Genomic DNA, 21,921 nt, shown 5'->3' on the forward strand with positions numbered 1-21,921 from the left:
GAAGAAGACTTGAAACAAGCGATTGAGACCATAAACTCATGTTTACAATGTTTACTGAGGTAATAAATCAAGTGAGAAGTAGGCTCATTTTCTCATAGACTTCTATACAATCAGACTTCTTTTTGGAACCAGAGGAGTCGCCCCCTGCTGGCTATTAGAAACAATGCAAGTTTAAGGCACTTCCGCATTGGCTTCACTTCTCCGACCCAGAGGTTGCCCACTGGGTATGCCACATGAATATTTATCCTTATGGAACAGGCAAAGTCATCAGTTGACATAGGAAACTTTCAGTTTGTTAAATCTGATGAGACCCAGTTACCAACGCTGACAAGTTCTTTCTTCAGTCGGTGAAAAAACACAGATGCAACTCTCGGCTGCACTGACATTCAGCAGAATATCATTTGCCTCCTTGTTGAGGAGAGTTTCAAATCTGTTTTAATGGTTTGTGTAAAACCTCTGTTAAATGACATAGCCAAAGAAAATATGAGCTACAAGAGCTATGGCTGGATTATAAAGGTCAACAAAGAATGTTTGGCTTCTTAAGGCTCCATAAAAGCACCATTAAAAACATTTAGGTAGTAAAACAACAAAAATGGAAATTTAAAGGAGTCCAGAAGTAATTTTCAAACAAATCCGCTGATCTGTTTTACAGTTTGAAGCCTCGTTGGAACTTCAGAGACTAAAAAATTTCAATTTCCATCTCAAGGCGACGAGAGGCATGCAGCCATATAAGCCTAAACCGCTGCATGTTCTTTCCAATCAGACCATTAAATAGAATTCTCATCTTGTTGTCCAAACCCTCAAATCCTCCCTCTTTTTTCCAGACACCATGTCCTTTCAGTTTGTGTTGCGTCCGCTCCACACAGACATTGTTGCAACAGACACGTGTGGATCTGACCCAGTTGCTTTTGGCCGTAAGCAGACCAAACATTTTGTTTATGGGGTCTCGATGTTTGTTTGAAATCTCGATAAATATCCGCTGTCTTTCCAGACGTTGGGAGGAGAAACAATTTTAATGTGTTTACTGGTGGTCGGGTGATGGCTTACATTCCTGTACTGTGTCAAGGACACACAAGGGTGCAGAGTGCAACATGAAAATGGGTTAGCATGCGTTCATACTTGAAAACAGGTGTGCAAACGGTGGTGCTGCCAGTGTGCAGACACTCAGAAACATAAATAGAGTTGGTATGGTGCAATGGACACAGGATGAGTCAGCCTGGTTGTAAAAACTTCCAGCAAGGTGACCAACATAACCACAGATACGATCCTCGAGAAGGGAGTTTTATTACAGACAGTGAGGAACAAAATGCAAAAGAACTGTTAATCAGACCGAGGAACATTTGCTTCTATCCTTTATCGTAAAACAGTAAAAACAACACTCCGATAATAACGTTTGTATATTTAACACTGGCAACAAGAAGGGAGATGAAGTCTCTTGTTTGGCTTGAGCAACACTTCAAATTCAACAATCAAGAAGGCAATTTCCATTTAATGCTGCTGCGCCGCGCGCACAATCAGCCCATCTATTATTTCTGTCTGAAATAAACCTGTAGGCTACTGCACAACTAAATGAATGTTATGCAGTAAATTAAATAGTACTGCGTTAGCTTGGTCGTAAAAGACAAATGAAACAGGGAAAACTGAAATAAATGATTTAGGCTATCGTCAGAACTACAGAAAACACAGCATGTTATGCTATACGTGTTGCAGGATGAACTCTGCAGGGCAATCTGACACTAGGCAAACAGTACACACAGCTTCATCTGATCGAACTGACTCACCTTTGTCCTCTGGGCTAAATCCAAAATATCAAATCGACTCACAAACACGGTAGAATCAGAAAATAGGAAGCCCAGCACACCCATAACAAACAGTATGTTGTCATGTGGGTACAAAAATGGAAGTCAGGGTGGATTGGTGGGTCAAAAAGAGACCGGCGTTCGTACCCTGTGTGAAACCGGTAGTCAATGTTGATTTATTTGTCACGTAGCTTCTGCTTAAGTTACGACACTTTCAGAGTTATTTTTATTCCAAACCGCAATCTTTTCCTAAACCTAACTAAGTAGTTTCCTGTGAAGGCAGAAGTTTATTTTGACTGTATGCATGTAACGAGTGGAAATTGACACGTGTTGCTGGACATTAGTAAGAAAACGCACTAAAAAAGAGGAATAGCTTTTCGTAAGATATCATACGAAACCATTGTATGAGGATACGTTGAGGGTAAAGTACACAAAGAATGAGTTTAGAACATCATGTTTGGAGTTTTTTACTTTCAGAGTAAAGTTGACTGTGTCTTCAATTTCCTGGATCAACGGGACAAACAGTTACAGGAACCTAAACATGCTATTTTAGGCCCACGTAGAAAAATATTAGTTAACTTTGTGTACTGTTAAGTCGTCCTCAAGTACCTCTGCTCCATGTCTAGACTCTCAGCGGTCTTCCAAGACAAAATCTATTAGCGGTGACTTCTCATCATTCCCCCGGGCACTAATGTGCATGTTCCTTGTGGTTACCTAACCTCTGCTCAAAGGTTGGAGTATGAAAGAGCACAGCACTTGTTGATATCAAGACTGTGATGCGTCCCTCACATGGAACGGCACGCGTGACCAGAGCTAATAATAACATGTTTTTTACTGAATGAACTGCACAAGAGGTTCATGGAAATTATTTAAAAATACTAGGGACATGATTCAAGTGTTGTTTTGTCCAAATATCAAACAAAATAGAGTCCACTGGTAATTTGTTTAAGGGCCAAGGTGAACATCATTATCAGTGTGTATTCTTTGACAGCACTGTGACACACTGAATGGATAGTATTGTATAGGTAAACCAGAAGGTCTCTTCTGTTTGACTGTACAGTGAATGGCCTGGACAGGACAAAAGGTCTCCGGGGTTCAAATCCATGTGAGATGCAGCCAGGCTGAATACGTCCGGAGAAAATCTAAATGAGTAACGTGTAAATATTTACTGGGCAAACTGAACAAGCTTCCAGGACAGTCAACAGAGTGTCCAGTCACTCAAGCATCTATTGACAAAAATGCAAAGGAGCTGAATGTTTTTCAGTTTATGGAGTTTTACGCCACAGTTCACAAAAACATTTCAATGGCTATTCTATCCATCTATCTATCTATCTATCTATCTATCTATCTATCTATCTATACAGTAGAGAAATACTAAACAAATGTCCGTCTTTGTTTCATGGAGAGATACACATATTAGTGATTCCTTTGCAAGTTATTTTCTCAGATATAAATAAGATAGCCTACATTACACAACCAAATGCTCCCCTCGCATTCTCTTTCCATTATCCCACCCAACTCTCTAGTTATTTACAACCTTGGCTTAAACAGTCTTGACACATAACGAGAAGTTATGGCACTTGTAAATCAGACACAGCACGCACACACACATGTGCACACACTATTTGCATTATCTAAGTATTGTGGGGTAAATCTAAGAAATTGACCCTTTGCTAAGGTTCGCCCACTTTAGTTACTGTTGCTACACCTGTCCAGCTTTCAAATCTAGCATGGCACACAAATACAGTTTATTTGTAGTTGTGATTTAACACTGAAGACCAATAAAAGCAGGCTTCTCATTTCTTGCTGACAACGTCAATTTTTATTAGCTGAAATGTCGACGGCCGCCAGCAGATTTAATCGACTGTAGATAGTTAGCTAGCATTAGCTCATAAGCTCATTGGCTAACACCATTAATTGGTGGAAAACTCAAGCTTACTTTTTAATGTTAAGACATGGTAATAACAGATCAGCATTATTTTTGTATTGCAGGGTAGAGCCCTGGTGTTATAGTACTGTATTAGAAATAAAAATGTTATTAAGTGTTGTACCAATTGCTCTATTTTAGCCCTGTTGGGATGCTTACTATAAATAAACTTGGAGCAACACATGGGTTAGATTTAAGATTTATTGTTCCACTTTTATAAGAGAAAAGGCATTGAGAATGAGGATTAACTAACTGATAATGAGTTCCGGCTGGAGTTACAAATAGAGACCAGGACAGAGCAGCTTAGCCTAAACACCACCCTATCCAACAGCGTTATCGGTCGCTATAAGCACCGTAGACGTGGGTCATTAGGGGCCTACTATATGCCTACTACGTTGTAAAAGTGAAAGTGAAACTTAAAAGCAACACGTTTGAACACATTGTAAAACTGAATGAAACATTGCGCTTTGAACACAAACAAAAAGACGTCTTTAGGTTTAGGCAACAAAAACATGTAGTTAGGTTTAGGAATCACAACTAGAAATTCTTTAGGTTTAGGCAACAATACTACAACTTCTTTAGGTTTAGGCAACAAAAACATTTCGTTAAGTTTAGGGGAAAACATCATGTTTTGGCTTAAAATAACAACGTTTCCAAAGTGAAAATGAAATTTTAAGGCTTGTGAGCACAATGACAACTACACATAGTTGGTTGCACACAGGATGCAAACCTGGGTGAAAGCCTTGCTTTGTGTCCCATCCCATCCCACTGCTCACAGCAGATACACTATTCAATCCATTACTTAGACTTTTGCTCTTGTGTTTTGGGTTTTAGGAAAAGGCTAAAAAAAAAGAAACAACCCTCCAAACTCTTTAGATACTGATCATCCCTCTTACTAGAGCCGGATTCACAACGCTTCAAAATGTGGTGAAATCCAAAGCTCGATAGGCCTGTCGTGCCTAGTCACAGTTGGTTTTTGTTTGCATCCTGTTTACTGAGTATACACATCTCTCTGGGATGGTGTTTTCTGAAAGACCGAGACAAGAACACAAGATATTCTTGCTTCATAGATAGAAAGCCACGCTGACAGGAAGGGGAACATTCACTGCCAGTTGAGCAACTGTGATAACAAATAAGAGTCTTCTGGGAAGCAATCCTCATCGAGACATTTTATTGTGACTTAAATTAAATAACTAATTCTTATTATATCAATTTGTCACATCTGCTTACTACATTTCTTTCTTCCCTGCCAAAAGTCAGGATGAAGTAAAATGTGTTTTCACTATAATTCTCAGAATTCAAAGTATGTAAATGAGTCTTATAGATGAATGGATGGTTGACAATGGAATCTAGTCTTATATCACTATACTTACACTTCATATTTCAATTCATTTGAAATAGTATGAAACAGACACGTAGGAAGAGGCATCAAAAACACATGAAACCTTTCATTGTACGTCTTTTTTTCTCACAACACCTGCAGGATTATTTAAGATCATTTCCAGTTATACACTTTTGCTATTTTTTCCCCTGAAATGAAATCTATTTTTCTTAGTAACTCCTTTTGACCTCATGAGAGTTCAAAGCTTCCCACGCTAATCCGTCTTTGCCAGGGAGGCTCCCACACGGCCAAAAACTCAGCCCGTATACCTGTATTCTTTCTCTGCAACACTCAGTATGCTCCACATGGACTTTCACAAATCCACACCACAAAGGCTAAGATAGCATTCCTTTTGATTATTCGTTCGCAGTTGTTTAGCCGTTTGTGATTATTGTTTTTTCATTTGTAATGAGCTACCTGGATAGTTACTGCAGTGAACTGTGTGTGAAGGAGCGTGGGAACATGCTGTTTCCCTCCATTAACTCTGATATTCCTGTAATACAATGAGAATGATGGATATAATAGCTCCCTTTGATTCTAAAAAAAAAAAATCCTGATTGTTTCCAATTTGAACAGAAGAACAGAAGCAAACATTGAATGTCAGCACACAGAAGGCTCTGGCTCAGTACTTGTAACTCTATCCTCATGGTAATAGATTGCTTCTGTGCACAACACTAATAAAGATGATGACTAATACAATAACGCAGAGGCAACGTAGGATTATACAGTAAACAATCACATTTCCTCAGTGACCTTTAAATGAAAACGCTGCTCTGGGCTTTGATGATGTCTGTCTTTCGTAGGACGCGAGGGCCTGATGTCACGGCTCTGACTAACTGAACCTATTATAACAGACCCGTTGCTTTCTGCCCACCTTAGTGCCCTACAGTGTATGCAGGTTGGTCATTAAGTGACGGGGCTTTGGATGCTGTCAATGGTAAAACAAAGCCCTCTCCTGACGTTCACCTAATCCAAGAGAGGATCCAGAAGGCCCCTTGTTTCATAGCTCGCGTGTGTTCGAACGGAGGTGTTTACAGTGCCCGTTGCCATAGCAGTATGTTGGCTGAATCGGGAATCGGTTACATAAATGTTGATAGATGGTTTCTCGCATATACGTACACACATGCACAAAACCCACTGGCACAAACTAACACAAATTCACACTCCGCAGTCTTTGGATCACACATGTTCAAAGATGCTGTTGTGTGAAGTAGACCTAACAATAGATGATGTACTTTGACTATACTAAAATACGGTAGATAAATACCACCATGAAAGGATAAAGGAGACACAGCTAGAGACAAGCAATACTTTTTTTTTTTTTTTTTAAATCATGCTGTTTCCTGAAGAAAAATGACCACAACAACCTAAACCATAACAGAGAAAGTAATATGTACATATAATAACAGATAATAACTATAAATTGAAAAACAAAGTATTCAAAAACAAGGGAGGAGAAAAATGTAAATACATTTTATTATTATTATTATTATTATTATTGATAATAATAATAATAATAATAATAATAATAAATAAAAATAATACTAATAAAAATAATAAAAATAAATATTAAAACATAATAAATAAAATATATAATAATAATAGTAAATATAATTAAATAAATAAATTTTTCATAATTTATAGAATAAATAGCGATAGCCGGATTGAACTAGTGAGTATATACTGTGTAATAATAATTAAAATCAGAGTAAATTATCTTCAAAATCTAATTTCTGAAGTTGTGGTATATTTATTTATTTATAAATAAATAAATAAGATAAATTCCCACCAGGGAGATTACCAACACCTACTTATATCCCTGTGGTCCCACCCCCACATTAATTCCCCCGCACAGGATAGACAAGCAATACTTTAACATTGAAGTAGTGCAGTGGAAAGTGTTTCAATCATAATAATGTTCTTCCATGTTGTGGTCAGGTTGGAAAGTGGCCATGCCTTCAGTTGTAGAAGATCCAGGTTCAGTTCAGTTCACAGATGTGCAGAATCCTGACCTGCATTATTAATGTCTCACTTGCTCAAAAAAGTTGGCTGTGCAAACAGTCACACTGTCTGACCTGCTGTCCAAAAGCTCTGTTATCTTGTTAAGATAACACTGTAGTCACTTGCGATGAAAATGTAATTAAAAATTCCCAAAAAAGACAGTGAGATCAGTGTTTATATATGCCTTCAGCAATTGGACCCGTACATGCTCATCTGCTACCATTTTTGGAAACCGTTTGCAAATCGTTCAGTGTGTGTGTAGGATGCTCAACTTTTTGTCTGAATCCCGGTGTGTTCTAAAAAAGTTGTACATACAGTGAGATAACAAGAACGCAGTGTACTTTATCTGCATGCCAGTTATGTGTTCCACATCAACGCGTAACCCTGGCAAGGTTTTCACTTTAAGACACACGCAACTGTGTAGCAACACATGCAGAAACAGGACACAGACTCACTCACTCACGCTCCCCAGGAGGCAGGAGTCAGGGTGAACAATGCTGGTGGGATGATGGGATGACACATGCTGTCCTCACTGGATGGGAACAGGGTCAAGGGAACAATCAGCCCTGGAGGTAGAGATAGGGAAATCCCAGTTCACTCCTTGATGCTAGAATAAAACATGCGTTATGAAATAAAACATTTAATTTACTTGAAAATGTAGCAGTCACCTGATATGTTTTCCACAAATTGTAATATGTCCCATATTTAATCATACAGCACTGTCATCACACTGGTCCTCTGGTAATCAACTCCAAAACCCGTTCAGTTTGCCAGCAAGACAATATCTAGTTTTCTATCTGTTCTTGCCTGCATGGCATTCATTTTCTCATAATTTATAGAATAAATAGCAACAGCAGGATCAAACTATTGTGTTTGTACTGTTTCAAAACAATTCAAATGATGTTTTTTGGCTCTAGTCTGAGTAAATTATCTTCAAAATCAAATCTGGAGTTATGTTATATGATACAATGTGAACTACTGAACCTTTAATTCTTTTGTTTGGGACATTTTGTTCACTAAACAACTGATAATAATAGACAAGCTCTATTTGCTCTGCTTTTGTCAGAAAGCTGAAGTGATATACTGCCAAACATAAAAGTACACCGGGAGCTTGACTTGTGATTTTAACCTAGTTTTTTGTTGCTGTTGTTTTTTTTTCACAATAGACTCAATTGTTTCTTTTAGTGCTGGTTGGAGTCTGGAGTTTTTCTGTAGAAAGCCTTGACGAGCACCATAGCAGTTCATAATTTATAATCTCTGATTTGTATAATTTGCTTAAAGGCTTCGTTATATTTATACATGAATTTACTTTTTAATGGATTTTTTTAGGACACGAATTAGGACTGGGCGATAATTCAATATGATAATATATTGTCTTTCAATAGAATCGTATCGTGATGAAATCATATATCGAGATATCGTGACGCACAATTTCGTCATCTAAATTGATAATAACAAGCACATACTAACTCAAAATCTGAATTGATAAGAATTATGCTTATGGGAATACCCTAGTGTAGTCAAAGTCATAGCTGGGAATATATATTTATGTTTTCTCTATAACATAAATTATTTCACTCGAAACTGTTCATTTTGTACTAAAGTTCTTAATTAAATTAGAAAATACTCACTATTTATCAAGTATTAAATTCATACAGGAGTATACCAAAATAATCTTTACCATGTTATTATTTCATATAGACTTTATCTATTGAATTACCAGAAAACATGCTATATGATCGAGACATGAAATGACCTATTTCGTGATAAAACATTTTGGCTATATCGCCCAGCCCTAAAAAAATTAATGATGCTATGACAACATGTACCTTTTTAAAGACGTTGAGGCTACTAGTTTTGCATTTTATAACACATTCAATGTGGCTTGCAGCTTGGACTGAAGCTTCACACAGAAAACACAGGGGAACCGATGCTTTAATCTCGTCTGTCACTCCACAAATAGAGGCCAGCGGTAAAGTCAGATATTCCATGACTGCTCTGTGTTGTTTACTTCCACTGCAAGGCGAAGCACGACCTTTACACAAGCGTGTGTTTGACCAACATCATTCCCCCGGCTGCCTCAGTCGGACTCCCATTCGCTGCATTCCTCCCTTCACCTCCCGAATGCAGTACATCTTATCCTGACATGCTGCTTTCCCAGAAATTGTTTTGCTTGTCTGGAAACAAGTCCTTCATTTTGGCTTCCCGTAGACAATAATTGGCCCAAAGTAGCACCTGCACCTTAAAACACCTCTACCACTTTAAGTAGGTATTATTTCTCAAGGCGTCACCACGTAGAGCTCGGTGCCGTAGAGCCGTCGGCAGGGACTGAATGAGAGTGGAATTTGTAGAGGGTTTGGCAACCAGCCCCGCGTTGCAACGTCGAGACAGTGTGACAATGTGACGGACGTCACTCACATAAATGTTCAAAAACAGTACTGCAATTAAGCTCGAGGAATGCATCTGCAGTGACGCAGGGGCCAATCTGTACATTAACATACCTTCACCCTTATAATATATACATTGATAACAATACCAGGAATGCTATTATATATATTATTAAGTCATTAAACAATGGCATATTGTAAAAGCAAATGTGACCACTTTGAATAGAAAATAGTAGGGCTGCACAATTTTGAAAAGATTTTGACTTATTGCAATTGCGATATGAATTTCAATATTAGAGGGAATGCTAATTTTTACATCATTATTCTCATTTTCATTGGCATCATTAAAACGATTATGGTGTGATATTTGTGAGAATTTGTACCAAACAAAGTGATGTGTATGCCAGAAGTCTCTGCAGCACGACAATATTTCATTTAATTTTTTTGACACATTTTACCTTAAACAAACATTGCGCCTCTTGCGATTTGAAAATTGCAGTTGGCCGTAGTGCGATTTCAATATTAAAATTTCGATTAATTGGGCAGCCCTAGAAAATAGTATGGTACATCATGTCTGTAACACAACAGCATTACCATAAACACACTTTATGAGCATCTTAAATCCAACTTGATCACTGTAAGGCTGCATTCACACCAAATCTGGCATTGCGGCGATTAGCACAGGGTTTTGCAGCGGTGTGGGTGCGACACTCATTTGATTGACCCATTTAATTTGAATGGGACATTGCTCGCCGGTTACGTGATTGGCCACCGCAGTGTGACATCGGTTTGCATTTCTACAAAAGTGGATTATGTTTCAACCTTTTTGCCACAGGCTGCTGCATTTTCATCGCCTGATTTGATGTGAATGCAGCATAATAGTTATTTACTGTGTGACAGTGATACAGTACAGTAATTACTGTAGGATAAATGGCTGTGCAACTGTAATAACTAGACAAAGATATTTGGATTCTGCAATAAAACCCCCCAACTTAATCTTTCAAACCAAATGAAACTAATCGTGCTCAGTAAAGACACAGCCAACATATTCTTTTTCTTTTTTTTGCTATTAAACTTGGTAGCAAGATAGATGGAGATTTTCGGGTCATGTATCACTGATTCTTACTCTTGTGTCATCATTGCAAGTGACCAATCCATCATATTTGCTAATTTGCAACAGATCGCAAGCTTTGATTAGAAGCTCATAACTGTCAGTAAGTTATTGAAAGCAAATTATATAAAAAAAAAAACGTATACTTAAAAAACGTTATTAGATTTGTCATATACATACAGGTACATACATGAAATTGACCTGCATTTAATGCATCCAAAGCATTGTAGGAGCAGTGGACTGTTGTGAAGCGCCCGGGGAGCACAGCCAACCTCTATAAATTAAATTTGACCTCTGCATTTAATCCATCCTAATCATTCTAGGAGCAGCCGCCAGGTTCATTTATGCAGTCACTTTGGCATAATAAGAAAATATTACAGTATATTCCTGATTTGCCCGATTAGGAATCATTGGCCCCACTGGTGCTCCTGACGGCCGCTCTGTGCACAACTGCCAGCTTTGGAAAGAACTGTTAGGTTGTCGGCCATTAAAATTCCAAGCAGAAAGGTCATCCGCTGGTCAGAAAAATGTCAATAACATTTTAATAGATAGCTCCAGTTCCAGGCCCGAGTAACCTGACAGCTTTTCCGAGCAGCTCCGCAAAGTGACATGTTTGCACGAGCATTGTTCATTAACATCCTGCGACATGGGAAGTACTTCTGCAGGAAGCAGCCATCTCCTGAGCGGTGCTGAATAACAGGAGGCGGAGGAGAGTCAGATCAAGTACAGTGTGTGTGGGTGTGCGTGTGTGTATATGTGTGTGTATAGACACAAACGTGCAGACAATGCAGCTTTTGTATCTGCTTTCATTATGTAGTTTGAGTAGGAATGAGTCAGTATCCTGTCTGAGGGTCAGTGGGTTTATTTTCAGATATTACTGAATATTGTGGTTTTGCCATTGTACTGTATGTGTGTATTTTGTGTGTGAGTGTGTATTTGCAGCTGGCATCCAGTCACACAAGCTCACACGCTCTCCCAGAAACACACACACACACACACACACACACACACAATCATACTCCCTCCTTCGGCTACAACCGCAAGTTTATTTTACCCCCAAATTTCCTTTTATTTATAAAGGAAGTTGGAACAATATTTCCTGTGATATAAATTGAAACAATGAAAAAGAAAACATAACAAAACATGGCATTAAAGCAGTTATGTAATTACACATCAAAGACAATTAGGGAAGCTTTCTCAAGGCCCTAAGATCTTTAATCAAAGCCTCGTGAAAACTTCTGTAGGCATCAGCTTCATATATGGATTAGATTTTTATAATCATTAAAAGTCCCCCACTGAGTTCAGCTTTTGGTTTTGTGATCTCTCTCCCATGTTTCTTTGTTTAAACATTAGTTTGGGCCTTTAATAAACTTTTTTTTTTCCCTCTATATCTTGTATTTTCTGGCTCTTATAAAGGCTCCATTGTTCCTCCGATGCCCCTCGGAGAGAGAGCCCAGTGTTCTGGGGTTTTTTCTGTCTCTTTTTCTGTCAACTCGCTGGCCAAAATCTACGAGGAAGTGCAGACACTTATCAAGGGCAAGAAATGGCCAAGATTATCATCAAACAAGCAAGCTGTGTCCAGTTATTTGCTTGGTTTACTAACATCGGTTATGCAAATGGTTTGTTATCAAGCTCCAACATAGAAACCAGCTGGCACAATTTACATTTTTGCAAGTAAATTAAAATTAGGCATGTTTTTGCCCAGATAGATGAACTAGATTAACACTTTTGAACTATAATATAATGTTATAACTGCATGATAAAGTTCCTCATTTCAGGAACCATGTGTTTTCTGACTTTGGGAATCACATTCCCGCAGCGCCGTCTAAATAGAAGTTAATTATATATATATATATATATATATATATATATATATATATATATATATATATATAGCCTACACCATGGGTTTTTAAAGCACACCATCCTGCACTTTTTTAGCCACGATGCCTATTAAGGGGAGACACTAGAGGTGAATAGGGTTAAAAAAATGTAACTAATACATATCGCCATGAAACTTCCCCAGTTGATTACCTACATTAAGACAGTTCTTTTTTTGTATTACAAGTTTTCTGAAAATATATTATGCTTAATTATGCAAATGAGGCATTATCTTATCAAATATGTGCTAATTTGCATACATCTTCAGAACAGAAATCTGAACATTGGATATTGCCTAAATTCGTGTTTCTTTTTGTTGACATGTTAGAGTCAAAGGTTTTTACATATGGAATTTGGGATATCTCTTTTTATCACTCTATAAAACAGAAAAAACTGTCAACAGCCATACAAAATCCATCTTCACCATGTTTTTATGCATAAAATGTTCTATAAATAAGGCTATGAATTAAGTATGAACAAACACCCTCTGTAAAAACCTTCAGAATATAGATAGGAATTAAACTGGAAAGTTTGGTGTATGTAAGAGCTACTGAAGTGGAGATTTCTGGCTCAGAGTCTGAGAAAAACCTCATTTTGAGAAAACGGCCTTTAAAGATATGTATAGTAAAATCCCATACATTTTGCAAGACACTACAGGTGACGAGGCTAAAAATGTTTAGCTAATAGATATCACTATGAAACTTCCCCAGTTGATTACTTACATTAAGACATTTTTTGTAATACAAATGTTCTGAAATTTAATGTTTGAATGCGCAAATGAAGCCTTATCTAATGCTAACTTTTGGTGAATATAGGAGAAACCTACAGACGTAAATAGGCAAAGTGGTAAAATAGACACCCTAAATGTGTATTTTGGATGTTTCCTTTCCACTAGTATGAAAGAAGCAAAATAGCCCACAATCTCAAAATTCACCAGTGCATAAAAAAAACGATGTTTTTGACTGTGGCCTTAATTGTTTAATTTAAGAGATGCTCCGGTCTCTGTAATTGGTCCATTCTCATTGCTGCTTCATGTGCAACACGGTCGATGTGGCCACAACTTAAACTTGTAAATTTATTCGTACATAACCAATATGTGTTGAAGAGTTCTTTTGTATAGTGACGGGGGGGTATTAGAGTTTTGAGGTACAGCAAATACAGTCACAGTTGTTATGTCGGAAATCATCACTGTTGCAGCTGTATTGAGCATAAACTATACGTGTAAATTGTTTTTGCAGAGTGGGCGCAGTTTTGTGAAAGGAGCCATTGTCCACATTAATTGCAAGAAGTGATTTACCTGTCTTTGTCCACGTGTTCAGAAAGCTCATGAAATGCACACAGACGTAATACTGATTCACTTTAAGATTTTTAGTTGTTATATAAAACGATCTGCTATGTTGGACGTTGCAGCCTAATAAGTTGTTAACATGAGCCTCACACTCACACAGCGAGTGATAACTGACTGTGATTCACATCTCATCCTGTGCCAACCTACTGTAGTCTGTTGCCCATTCATCGTCAGATTATTGAAGATAGGTTCACAGAATGGTCCTATTCTAGGTAAGGAAGAATAAGCAGTAATTAAATGATATTTCAAAATATTTTTAAATGATTCATGCTCTTGTGACCACATGTGAATGTGCAAGTAGGAATTTTGACAACCAAATCCATTATGACCCACGTATTCTGCATACCAAACAGCAGATGCATCCAGTGAATTGGAATTGTGAAGTCTGGTTTGGAAAGTCACATGGAGACAATCATGGGAATAATTTCTTCCTCTATTTCTGCACTTAATAGATTCCACATCCTGATAAACATATGACTTTGGTTAGTGCACTCTATTTCGCTTCTTTAAGAGTAGAAAGTGAAAGTAGATACAAACAGAGGAGCTTTAACCAACAAATGTTTCTCTCTGTTTTCTCACAGATATTAGCTTCATATCATGAACATACTGGCCAAGCCGCACAGCAGTTTGTGAAATAGTCACGAAATTGAATGTATTAATTAGTTACGGTCAACACTAAAACAATTCGTATGTAATCCACGTTATTGTGAACCGGGAATTATAAAGAGTGGTGAACGCCATGCAGCAAGGAGGTCAAGGTGGATGGGTGGGTCAAAAAACATTAGACTTTCGCCCAGGAGACCTGTGTTTGTGTCCCGTGTGAATCCAAAACTAAGTAGTTCTGTTGCCTAAACCTAACCAAGTCGATCTTTTTCAAAGCCTAACTAAGTAGTTTTTGTTGCCTAAACCTAACCAAGTCGATCTTTTTCAAAGCCTAACTAAGTAGTTTGGTGCCTAAGCCTAACCTAGTCGATCTTTTCCGAAACATAACTAAGTAGTTTAGTTCCTAGCCCTAACCAAGTTAATCTTTTCCTCAGCCTAACTAAGTGGTTTGGTGCCTAAGCCTAACCTAGTCGATCTTTTCCTAAACGTAACTAAGTAGTTTGGTTCCTAGCCCTAACCAAGTTGATATTTTCCTCAGCCTAACTAAGTAGTTTGGTGCCTAAGCCTAACCAAGTCAATCTTTTCCTAAATCTAACTAAGTAGTTTTATTTTGAAAAGACTGGAGCAGAAATTGACACGTGCGTCACGTGTTGCTGGACATTCGTAGGACAACACACAAAAAAAATATGTGGTCGAAAGTCGTGCTGAGCATCAGAAAAAAAAAATCTAAATTTGTGTCTATGTACACAAATCAAATAGATTACATTTCGTGACTATTTCACAAACTGCCGTGAGAATGTGTTTGAACATACGGTATTTGAATCCCTGGTTATCACTGTTAACACAAGTCCCAGGCCTGCCAGCTCAGCACACATCACTGCAAAATAATTACACCAGACCTTGTGTAAATATATAAAGTTTCACTTGTGTAGTAGATGCAATATTTACTTGAAATCCAACGTAACGGTGGGAAAAGGGCTAAACGTTTTAAGCATTTATTTTCTTTAATTAGCCATCTTATGAAAAGTAAATGCAACCACTCGAGACTGATATGAGCAGAATTTATTGTTGAGAAGGCTACAACAGGCTAATAATACTGTAATATATCGGTATCTGTATATTGGTAGTTACTGAACTGTTAAAACCTGTGTTCATGTCAAAGCTCATCAGCATCAGAGCTGCTTTTACCCAGGTCAGGAGCAGGGTCGTGATGCCAGGTTGAATGACGTCACTGCATCAGTCTAAAAGGACTATGACACACTCACAGATTAGAGCCACACAATGTCAGGAAACTAGGGTCTAACTAACATGTAGCACCAATCCAAGGCTCCACTAGACGAGATGGGAGATTGTCTGGGTCCCCCATAACATTGTTCAGACGCCACAATTTGTTTTCAAATCAAAGAAGAAACGGGGGAATGAGAAGGAAGGAAGCAGCCCGAGGGAGGTCTGGTGAAGAAATGCAGCAGGGGGGGGGTTGAACTGGTGAGAAGAAGTTTAAATACACAAAGACCAAGATTCATTTCTTCACCTCTGGGGTTTTAGGTTGTCGGAGGATTTGTTAGTCTGGATCAAGAATGTTTCAGAGCCGTGTTTAGAATATTGTTCCTACATTGTGTTTGTTGGTGCAGAGCACGACTGAAGAATGTACAGTTTGTTGAGACAAAGACAGGCAAATTGTCCCGGCCTTATTGAGGAATAGCAGCCCGTTGGCGTTCCAAACTTCTCTCCCAACCGCACACTATTCTCCCTTGACTTTGGCCAAACAGACGTGTTCCCGATGCTTTCATTACTTTGCCAGAAACGTGTTTGCCCATATGATTGCCTTCACACGTGCATGCATGTATAGGTATACATAGGACCTTAATACATGACTGCAAAGACACGTGTGCAACACACATGCAGCCAGTTTAAACCTTCTTTATCTGTGTATATCTGCACAGCCATCCCACAACCCCTTAATGGCGTGTCAACATCTGCATTCCATGCCTCGGGGGGGCTATAGCGTCGTATCGTGTGGTCTTTGGCAGATTCTGTGTTTTCTTAACTGTCTTCAGTGAGGCATGTGAGGGCTAATTTTAGAAAAAAGACTCAAGACTTTTTTATGCTCCACCGGTTATTGCCAGGCAGTCTGGGTGCATGATGTGTGTGTGCGGTTTGTCTAAGTATCTTTTGTATATGGGGGGCCCTGGTGGGGTCGGGTTGCCAGAAAGAACACAGAGAAACATAGAAACCTGAGAATAGACCTGAAGATTTAAAAAACAAAACTACTCAATTGTACATACAGTGCTGACAATACTATACAATGTTTGACACTAATCTGATCTGAGACACCTTTGTTTATCTTAATTAAATACAGTGTGTGCAACAACATAAAAAGCTCTTATAACATAGGTAGTCATGTAGAAATACGTCCTTGAAAATCAGTTTAATATGACTCAAAACTATTCCAGATTTTGAGCCCTGTTAGAGGCTGGTATTCAGAACGAGGCAGGTAGTGAATAGATGACCCCTCTCACGTAGAATTTAATCAGTGTGTTCCTGCAGCTTTCACCCTCTCTACAAATGGGAATTTAAAGGAGCTGCAAGGCCATTTTGATTCTGTATTAAATCATGGTGCACTTTTTCCTTTTTAACTGACAAGAAGCAGTCGTGTCTCTTGATTTGTGGTTCTGCTATCGGACGTAGATAGGAGATTTGGCACTGAGTGTGTGTATGTGCGTGGGTTCATGTATGACAGGGAGATAGGAGTAAAGTAAATGTCTTTCATAAGTCCTTCAGGTCTCAGAAGATAGTCTTTGACCACAGCTTTTTCACTGCTCCGGCTTGGATGCCATCCACATTGTTCTCTTAAAGGGGACATGTCGTGATCGTTTCCAGGTTCATACTTGTATTTTGGGTTTGTACTAGAACATATTGACATGCTTTATTGTTCAAAAAACACTTTAATTTTCTCATACCGTCTGTCTGAATATACCTGTATTCACCCTCTGTCTGAAACGCTCCGTTTTAGCTCTCTGTCTCTTAAAAAGGCCCAGACACACCAACCCGACATCAAAGAACTGCCACCAGTTGCGTCGCCTCACGTCGCCTTTGTCTCGGCCAAAAAGTTGCACTCAAACACACCGGAAAGACTTCAGCCGACGGCCAACTACCATGTACGTTCTGCGCCTGCGTGAGATGAAATAACTCTCCCTACCAGCAGGTGGCGGTAGTACCACTCTCTATCACCACTCAGCTTCATTCCAGATGGCCATGTCGTTGTGAAAATATCCGTGTATTGGAATGATCAGATGAGATGAAGCTGTGTTTTTCTCTTGACTTTACTCGTTGGCTTGCTTTCCTCACTTCCGTTTCGCTTCTTGTGCTCGTATTCGTTTAAGCTGAACAGCCAATCAGAGTGATTTCTCTCACCGACGAGCTCCGCCGCCGATTCAATATGCTGAATCGGCCGAAAAAAACTCAGACATGGGTTGACTAGAGCGGGACACACCGAAAAAACTAAGCTGACGGACGCTTACCGATGACCCCAAACTATCCATGGGCCGACTGTTGGCTTAGTGTGTCAGGGACTTTAGACCATCTCCTGAAAAGGCCCAGTCTGCTCTGATTGGCTTGCGGGAAAAATATGGTTCACCTTCGCAAGGGTAGTTCTCAAGCCGTGGGCGATATATTCTAATGAGCATGCAGGTGACATAGGCGGGGAGCCAAATCTGAATGGCTTGTTGAATCACATGTTTTCTGATCTAGACAGCCCACAAAAAAACTGATTGGGTCGTCTTATTTCATAGTTTGTGGGTTGGTAGGCACTCCTCCAGATACCCAAATGTATGTGTGAAAAATGTGAGATGTTCATGATATGTCCCCTTTATTATATCTGCAGATGTGGTCGGTAGTGGGTCTGCATTGATTCATTCAAACAGGACGCCTGCTTGACATCATGATTCTAAAATTGCATCCAATTAAGCCACTTGCTAATACTAATTATGGCAAGACAGCAGACACATCTCACCGCGTGTGTGTATGTGGACCTCATCCAGCTGGAACATCGCAATCTGGTGTGAATGAGCATCCAGTCCTTACATGCAGGCAGCTAGTCGAACACCCAAAGAGCAGACAATCCCTCTCTGATGTCCGATGGCCACACACAGCATAATTTGTTCTCCTGGTACCCCTGAATAATCCTGTCCGGGGGGGAGGGGCTACATCAGTCTCAGGAGAGGGCAAAGTCTGCGTCGTTTTCCAATTGTTTACTGTGGTTTCAGGGGAAAGCCTGGCTGACGGCTCCATAGGGACTGGGACTCCCCTGTTGCGCTGCTCCCGCTAAAATTACTGAGATTACATGTTGATGTGTCTCGTGACCCTCAATGACTTAATCCCTACTCATGCAAAGCTAATATGACCTGTGTTTGTAGCTGTTTTTGGAAGGGTGACTTAGTTATTAGTAGAGCTGGAGGATGTGTATCAAATATAACTGGTGATTTTAGGTTTTAAATTGCTGCTGTAGTTTTCTGAACTTAAAGCACGAGTTTGTTCTAGAGAGTGAATGACTTAATGCCTCTACCTGTTTGGCCAGCATATCCACATTACTACTTGTCTTTTCTCTAATATTTCTTTTGTTTAAACACCTTAAAGCACCGATAGTCATCACCGAATATTGTGTTACCACTATCCTTGTCAGTATAAGAAATGCAGCACTAGTCTTTTCTAAGTCATGCACTCCCACTGTACAGTACAGTTCAACAGGTCTTTGTATCCATCAAACAGCAGCTCTAAAAATATTTTTGCTCTTAGCTTGCACTTATTTATAGACAGCTCCTACAGGACTCATACTCATTCACCTTTCACAATCAACTGTGACTTCTTCAGTCAGCAAGCGTCGAGTGCATCGGTGTACCCTTCCTATCATGATAATCTGGGTCTCAGTTGGAGGGAGGAGTTATGAAAGGGGGAGGATGTGACAGAGAGATGCTCTGCTGTAGTCCAGGATTGTGAGCAGACAAATCCATTCACAGACACTGGGAATTATTTTCCATTCTCAATGAAAAGGGAGGAACCAGTAAATCTTTCAATAAGGATGCTGCAATCAACAGTATCTAAAAGCTACACTGAGGTCAAGGAGCACTTCCACATTGTGCTCACCCACATCAGCACTGAACAAGGTCTCATTTACAACCCTGAGATGAGGAGTTTCAGTGCTGTGCTGCTGAAAGAAACCTGATGAAACAATTCACAGTGAAGACAGAATTCATGTTTTATAATTCATAAAACTCATAAGGCAATTTCATCATTGACCAGGCCTAACAACAATACAAAAGCACAACAGGATATTACTTTGTGCAGCTGCTTTATGTCAGGTGGCTCAACATAGATGGACGCATAATACAGGATATGTTTGGCGTTATTGTTTGCATACAATAATAGTCCCTCAAGCACAATGTGCACACACGTTTTCACTGTATGCCGGCACAGCTGGACACACAAAGGCATTTACACAAGTGCACATCCATATGTTTGTATTATTATATTAGTGAGGACCCTCATTGATGTGATGCATGTTTAACCTCTAACCATAACTTTTAATGCCCCCTGTGGCCATTAAGTGAACTGCAGTCAGCATTCTGACTTCCCTTCATGTCGTCCATTGATTCCTGATAATGGACACCTCTTCGGGCATTATCCCTTACATAATGTTCTGTAATGTGCCTATATTTTATTTGGATTATTGGCTCCATGGAAAACACTAGCTTGCAGTTTGCAGCTCAGCTAACGTTACGAAGCAACCAACGGCAGATCCATGCCATTTAGCTAAGTTACAGCTAGCTGGCTAACCTTACCTTAAGCACTCAAGACAGTATTTTGTTACGTTAGCTACACAGCGTCGATAGCGCTGTAGGGAAGCTGAAGAGAAGATTACAATCCGTTCACACATTGGCAATGCAAAGCAATTAATACATGTAATTTGTTACATACAGTACCTTTAACCTGTACTCAGTATTGTAACCTTATAGGAGTAGTTTTGGGAAATATGCTTACTTAATGTTATTGCCGAGAGTAAGCTAAGAAGATTGATACCCCTCTCATGTGTCTGTTAAATATGAAGCTACGGCAAGGATATGATTAGCGTAGCTTGGCACAGTGGTTCCTAAACTTTTTTATGTCAAGAAAACCTAAACTGATACAAAATTAGACCACGGACCCCCACTTGATAAGATTTTCTCCCAGGGTCCCTCATCTGATAGGATTTTTGCTTTTAGATGATGTGTTATTATAGAAATAATTTATTATAGAAATAAATGATTCCCCTTTTTGCTGGAGACCCCCTGGAACTCCCCTCAAGGACCCCTGGGGGTCCCCGGACCCCACTTTGGGAACCACTGGACTGGAAACAGCGGGAAACAGCTGGTATCGATCTTCTTGTTTAACTCTTGGCAAGAAAGTGAAAAAGACGTATGCCCCCAAAATGTCAAGCTATCCCTTTAAAAGAGTACTCCACACAAGATCTTATCTTTTGACTCAACATTCACCCGCTGTATAGGTTTGAAAGGTGACTGTAAAAAAGTTTGTAGCCTCCTCACTGATGGAGAACAACAGCTGTGGTCAGCATGAAGTCAGGCACATGGACCCCGATGGTAAAAAGTGTGTGGAGAAAGTAAATCTGGGTTGTGATGATACTACCGGTAGACGTTGGGACCTTTGGCGTTTAAGAGGTTTCTAGAGACATTTGGAATCCATTATAGGTGACTGAATTCAAGCTGTTGTTCTCCCTCAATGAGGAAACTACAAATTTACAGCCAACTGTAAAGCCAACAGGGGGTGAATGTTTGAATGTCACTTTAACCTCACAACAGAACCTTGAAGAAGTGAAGGCCAGCCAAAAAAAAGTCCTCCATTTGCCAAAAATGTCCTCACTATGAAGGCTGAAACTCCAATCGGGGTCCCATAAAGATAGAGAAACATTACACCATGCGTTACCAGCTGTGGCCAGTATCTAGCTCCAGATTCAACTGTGTGTTCCTGTAATACAATGGCTCATTATTTAGAGCCTCACACACACTCACACACTCACACACTCACACACATACAATGGGGCAGCTCCAGGCCATCAGATTAGTGGAGATTGACCCCTTCCCCACCCTGCAGCAACTTCCCTTTTCCTCTAAACCAATCAAAACGGTGGGTTGGCAGAAAGTGTAATGTGAAACCGGGGGTCTTGGCTCAACACTTCAAACCTAGGGCACAGTTGGAGGCCAGCAGAAACAACAGCCGTAGTCTCTCACACTCTCTCACTCTCACAGACGTTCCTTGCTTTGGTATTCCCTGTTTACAAACACCATCTGCTGTTTTACTCAGCAAGATAGAGACACACACCTCTGTGGGATTTACACTGGACTGCTGCTATGGATTAATCATTTTTTGGTGGCCGTTGAAGCTAGCTACAGTATCTGCATGAGGCTACTGGGCCCTCTTTCTGTGTGGAGGA

The 21,921-nt window shown here is 39.5% G+C and overlaps 1 protein-coding gene across 11 annotated transcripts in view; it reads left to right on the forward strand.

Moving 5' to 3' along the window:
- The window catches only part of rgs3a (regulator of G protein signaling 3a), a 189,778-nt gene that overhangs the window by 149,992 nt on the left and 17,865 nt on the right, over positions 1-21,921 (forward strand). The gene's annotated exons all lie outside the window — the stretch shown is intronic.

This window comes from Sebastes umbrosus, chromosome 19 (assembly GCF_015220745.1).
Source record: "Sebastes umbrosus isolate fSebUmb1 chromosome 19, fSebUmb1.pri, whole genome shotgun sequence".
NCBI lineage: Eukaryota > Metazoa > Chordata > Actinopteri > Perciformes > Sebastidae > Sebastes > Sebastes umbrosus.